The 6501-nt window shown below is 40.5% G+C and overlaps 1 pseudogene; it reads right to left on the bottom strand.

Annotated features, from left to right (window-relative positions):
* Nucleotides 1–2659: 2659 nt before the first annotated feature.
* LOC143388032 (calcium/calmodulin-dependent protein kinase type II subunit gamma-like) overlaps nt 2660–6501 on the bottom strand; it is a 53219-nt pseudogene continuing 49377 nt past the window's right edge.

Here is a 6501-nt window from a genome sequence, read left to right as displayed (position 1 = left end):
TTTGCAATTATACCAGCAATGTTTGAGTTTACTTTTTCTCCCACATTCTCTCCAATATTTATTGGTATGAATTCTTGATAATTGCCATTCTTACTGGATGTAATTAATGTTTGGTTACTTATTTGGTGACTTTATAGTCTTTTAATAAATAAGCGCAATGCAATAAACTTTCCTCTTAGAACTACCTTCATAGTGTCCCGGAGGTTTTGATCAGCTGTGTCACTGTTATCATTTACCTCTTAAGTATTTTTTTATTTCATCCCAGATTTCTCCTTCTATACTTTAGTCATCAATAGGGTATTATTTACTCTTCAGGTGTTTGAGTAGCTTATATTTTTTTATTTTATTGTTTATTTATAATTTTATTCCATTATTATCTGATAGAATGCAAGGCATTAGTTCTTTTTTTTTCTGTTTGCTAAGAGTTGCTCTGTGGTCTAAAATGTGCTGTATTTTAGAAAATGATCGATGTGCTCCTGAGAAGAAAGTGAATTCAGTCATTTATGGATGAAATATTCTATGTATGTCTGTAAAGTCTAAATTATTAATTATGTTTTTTAGTTCTCTTTTTTCATTTTATTTTTAAAATTTTTTCTTTTTAGATATTCGTGACAGTAGAGTTCTTGAAACTCTATAGCTTTTTTATTTAGTTTTTGTTTGAAAGATCTATCCAGTGATGAGAGGGGTATGTTAAAGTCACCCAGTATTATGGTTGTTGTCTATTTGATTCCCTTTTTTTTTTTTTACTGTTTCAAGGTTATTTTATTAAATATCTTCAGTAAAAGATTTCATTGTAACAAAGACTACCAACATTCAGAACATACACTACCTTTAAATTATTTCGATGTCGTCATGCAAAAATCTGCATGAAATGTCTTCCCTTTTCTGTTTAAAAGATGATTTTAATAGTCTGTTTTCTATAGATGCTGACACCAGCCCTAGAAGAGTAAGAATGCTAAGAAGTGGGGCTGGAGCAGCCATATGAAGCTATAGGTCTCAATGAATTCTAAGACCATTTGTCTTCAAGCCAGCACAACAAACCCTTTGGGGTCTGCAAGCTGGCATTGTAGGCTGCAGTGTAGGAGAGGGTAGGGCCCAGGGGCTGGGGCTGCATGAGGAATTTGAGGAGCCTAGCTAAATCCAAGCATCAGCACCTTTGAGTTTGCTCTCTTCTCAGCTGATTCCAAAGTAAACCTATAGCATTGCATCCTCTCCTAGCTCCCTGCAGCTCCTGAAGTTAGTCCAGGGAGCTGGAGTCTACCCATCTTTCTCCCCAAAGTGCAGATATTTCTGCAAATAAGTATGCACAATTGTTTTGGGGGAAACCCAAAGGTATGACCAATTGTTCCTCCATTATATTCTTTTATTGGCTTATTTTTCTCCTGGAATGGAACTCTTTGAGCAGAGAGATAGACAATGAACATAGGAACCTTGGCTCTGGGCACTTTTGGGGGGGTACATGCAGGGAAGGTGGATGATTCCCATGCAGATTGCCCAACAGTAAGTCTATACTTTAGTTGGTCAGTAGAGGCCTCTTTCAAGAGGACACTTCTTGCCAGAGCACTGAGATCAATATCAAAGATAGGGAAAGAGAAGGACATGCAGCAAGGGAAGAGTAAGAAGAGAGGCAACCCTGAGGGCAGCCTGAATGTGCAGAAACAACCAACACCTCTTATCCTGCTCCTCACTCCTCCCATCCAACAGGGGCACTTGGCAGAGGGCCCAGGCCCAGATGAGGATCAGCATGGGGGCACCACCACCATGAAGTGCAAGACAAAGATGGTCCAGATCAGCACAGAAACAGAACTTCCAAAGGTGACAAGGAGAATCCTGACCAGGGCCTGGCTTCCTCCTTGTTAAGTTTTCAAGCATGTCAACAGGAAGCAAAGCAGTAAAGCCTCCCCTTCCCACCTGTGGGAATCAGGGCCCATGGGCATCATACATTCTATAGAAATGGATGAGTAAGTAAGTGCATGTCAGACTAACGCAGGATTTCTTATCAGCTTCATAGTGGACGCACTTCTGCAGCACCAATTCTTTTCCCTTCTGTGCTAAATGGAACAGTACAGCAAAGTCTGGGACCTCAGTCCTGAGGCCAGCTTCTCAGCTGTACCCACAGCTGGGCTGAGACTTCTACATTCTCTCCCAACTGGGTCTGAGAGCCATGGTGTTTTCATCAGCCTTATTCTAGGTGCTTATGCTGGTTCTAAAGAACTCCACTACTAGTCCTGGGGTAAGCAGGCCACCTCGGGGGCTACAATCACATCATGGCCCCCAAAGTTCCATCAGAGTCCTTGCCTGTTTCTCCTGGGTCCATGGGGATCTGAGGCTGAGTTCACCTCTTCAGGGCTGGTGGGTAAGTCCAACATTGTTCATGCCAGGATGGGTGTCACACAAACTCCTGTCTTCTTGCAAACCCAAGGGCTGTAAGTGGTTTTAAAACACCTCATGGTATGGATTTTTATTTTATGTTTTATGTTTTTAACTATCAACTTTCTTTCTTAATGGAAAAAAACCAAAAACACCTCCATTCAGCAGAGACAGACACAAACGGTGGGTGGGAGGGCTTCAGGCAGGGGCATGGATTGGCTGCTGCCACTTTATAATTTAATTGTTTTAAACTTCAAACAAACAGGACTGCCGCTGTCACTCAGACCTTCTAGAGCCACTGGCTGCGAAGGTTCAACCTCCACCTGGAATCTCTTAATGTCCCTGTGGTTGAAGCTCACTGCATCAGTGTAGCAGGGACCACTGAGCAGTGATATTGGACACTGAGCCACTTGCCATCCTGGCAGTGCCATACCTAGGGTCTCCTCTAACTGGTTGGTGCAAGGCTGATCCTGCCCATCAATGTACTGGGTGAGATGGTTGTAAGCAATGCAAACTGTGTCCTCCCTAATGGCATGGACATGTGGGTTTAAGTTGGTGGTATGGAGGGGCTTGCTGTTCTTAGACAGGAGATTTTGAAAGTGAAACTTTGGAAATCCATCCCCTCCAAAGGACTTGGCTCAAATGAAGTGAGACCCGTGTCACAAATTTTCATGTAGACCTCAAATCCCCATTATTGATGGCTTCAATCAGCTGTTCTATGATCTTAATGCTCTTCTTTTTTGCACTTGGAGTCCTCATCTTCTGTAGTAGTGTTGCAACTCTCTGTGGAGCCCTTGATCCCATCTGTAGCATTGTGCACCACAGTGGTTTGTGGCTCCATGGCTGTCTGCAAGGGCATGGTCTCTTGGGTTGGGCTTATGAGACTGTTTTTATTGTTGCTCTGTGGCTTGACACATCCATCCAACTTCTTGTTCAATAGGCTTTTGGCAGCTGGTTATTTCCTGGAGACAATCATAGTCATGAGGATGGAACTCTTCCATTTTCTCCAGGGGTTGGATTTTCACAAACACTCCACAGTCTCTTGGAAGTGCATCATAGAGGCTGTTGTGGATTGTTGGCAGACCCATGGGTGCTTCAGAGCCTGGTCAGCTGTGATGTGTTTTGCTGGGTTTATGATTGGCATCAAGTTCTTCGCTTCAGGGGTCACTTTGTCCCATTGATGGGAAAGCAGGCACCTGTGGGACCGGAAGGAATAGTGATCCTTCTTTCTTACCATTACTGGAAGCCAAGGGCCCTTAACACAGAAAAGCTGAGGGCATGGGGTGGGCTTACTGCAGGCCCAGATATCCACAGGTTTTCTATAGGGATATTTCCTAAAGACCTTGGGGGACAAATAATCTGGGTTGCCAGGAAAACCAAACCAAGCTTGCTGCTCTGGACTTCCCTGGTGAGGCTAAAATTAGCCATCTTGATGGCCACACCCTTGCATTTACTTGTCGGCAGCAAGTTCTCAGGCTTCAGGTCCCTGTGGACAATATCATGCTAGTCGATATGGTTAACACGCTCCAGAATCAGATGTGGGTGGCATCTGCTTCACTGTAGTACTCTCTAGGCACTATGTCTTCAAACAACTCCCCACCAGTAACCTGGTCAAACACAAGGTGGTGAAACCCTTCTTCCGAAATACTGTCATGGAGGCCCACAATAAAGAGGTCATATCTCAGCATCATGTTCTAGTTTCTGATGATCTCAGGCAGACATCTTCTTGACATTGATGGTTTTTGCTACATACTCCGGTGTGGAGGTTTTCTTCAAATACCTGCAGACCACAGAGAAAGCACCTTCACCAACCTCCTCAAAGAGCTAGTAGTTGGTGCAGTGGGTGCAGGTGGTGTGTTGGCCATGCTAGCTGCTGGCAGGCAGAGGTGGTGGGAGCAGACCCACACCTATGTCAGTAAACAGTCACTGCTGCCTACCTAGGGATGAGTCCAGCAGCACCTAGGAGACTTGACTGGGGAGCTATTTGAGTCTTGAAATTGAGAAGGGTTTATTTCATGTATTTATATGCTCCATTGTTTGGGGAATAAATATTTATGATTGTTTTGTCTTATTGATGTAAAAATTCTTTAAGTAGTTTGAAATGTCCTGCTTTATCTCTTCTGATTAACTTTATCTTGAAGTTCACTATATCAGAATAGAAACCCCTATTTGTTTATGAGATCCATGTGAATAATTTGGTTTTCCCCATCTTTTTACCTTTAGTCTATGGATATCTTGGCCTATGAGATGAGTCTCTTAGAGACAACATAATGTGGGGTCTTGGTTTTTAATTCAATATGCCAGTCTGTGCCTTTTAATTGATGAGTTTAGGTCATTTATATTCTATGTTATTATTGAGATACGATTTTTATTCTCTGTCATTTTGATTTATTTCTGGTTTTTAATTTGAATTGTTTTTCCTTTGACTATTCTAGTGTAGTTTTTCCCTTTGATTGTTTTCAATTTTATTTTTCCTTTCTTCTTCACGAAATATTTTATTAAGTATGTTTTGATGTACAGTCTTTCTAGTTGCGAATTCTTTAAACATTACTTTATCATGGAAGGTTATATTTCACTGTCAATTCTGAAGTTTAATTTTACTGGGTATAGTGTTTTTGTTTGGCATCCATTTTCTTTCAGAGTCTGGTATATATTATTCCAAGACCTCCTAGTTTTGAGGGGCTGGGTTGAGAAATCAGCTGAGATCCACATCAGTTTACCTCTAAATGTCACCTGTTTTTCATCCTCTGGCAGGCTTTAAAATTCTATCCTTATTTTGTATGTCAGGCATTTTCATAATAATGTTCCTTTTGTGGGTCTATTATAATTAGGTAGATTTGGGGTCCTATAAGCATCCTATATTTGATTTTCCATATCATTCTTAAAAGTTTGGGGAAATTTCCTGATATTGTTTTAATGAAAATATTGTGCATTCTTTTGGTTTGTATCTCTAAGCCTTCATCTAGCCTCATAAATCTTACATTTGATCTTTCCATGTTATTCCATATTTCTTAGAAATTCTGTTCATGGTCTCTTAACATATTTTCTCCATGGTCAAGTTTGTTTTCAGGATTATATATTTTGTCTTTGTTGCCTGAAACTCTGTCCTCCAGATGGTGTAATTTACTGGTGATGCTTTCCATTGAACTTTTAATTTGTTTTATTGATTCCTTCATTTAGAGGATCTCTACTTGATTTCTTTTTCAGAATCTCCATCTCTTTAATGAAGCCATCTTTCATTTCATGTATTTTCTTACATGTTGTTTGTATATTTACCCATCTAGCAGTAAGGATCTCAGGCAGTAGTTTCTACCTTGTGGACTTAGAGTGACAATGGATGTTTTCCCCATACCTCACAATGTAGGGGGAGTTAACATTATTTTTATTTCCAAAAGCTACCTTTTGTTCATCGACAATATGGAGGGTATCTTATACTTGTTTTATGTATATTGTGTCTTATTTTCTATTATGAAAGCAGCTTTTTTTATTATTCTACACAAATTACCTACATTTCCTCTGACTTCAGTGTATTTTTTCTAAGTTATTTTCCATTTAAATATCTGGTGATCTTAGTGTTAATGTTCCTACTTAAGAATGAAACACTTGAAGGGTGATTAGAAAATTTCTCTATGTAAGTAGTTTTTGTGAGTAAGCTTCACAAATTCAGGACCTAAATTGGAAATCAACCTTCTCAGTCAGAGGTCTCCAAATTTTCCTTGGGGTAACTTAGGTTCTCCAAGCTCCTAACTAGAGGGTATAATCTGGGTGTAGATGCTCGGTATAAAGACACTGGAGAAAGTCTGTGTACTGACTCCTGGTTAGTCTGTTTTAGTCTAGTACCTCAGCTTTGCTAGTTACTAATGTTTTCATATTGAGTGAATGTCACTGTGGCGGTTTCTCCAGATCATGAAACACGTTCTCCTTCTTTAGGTACTTGTTTGCCAGCTTAGGAGATCAGAAAGGAGTCCTTGATGTCTTGTTCTTAGGTTCTTTGCCTTGTCATGGGCCCCTACCAATATCTGGTGTCTCCTGAAACAGAAACTTCACATCTTCCATCAGTTGTTTTCTCTTCCCTTCTTTGTATTCAGGGGTTTATACTTTGTTTTTCCTTTAATTTTCATTCCAGTGGGG

Source organism: Callospermophilus lateralis, chromosome 2 (assembly GCF_048772815.1).
Source record: "Callospermophilus lateralis isolate mCalLat2 chromosome 2, mCalLat2.hap1, whole genome shotgun sequence".
NCBI classification, from domain to species: domain Eukaryota; kingdom Metazoa; phylum Chordata; class Mammalia; order Rodentia; family Sciuridae; genus Callospermophilus; species Callospermophilus lateralis.
This window is presented reverse-complemented; position numbering and strand designations above follow the sequence as displayed.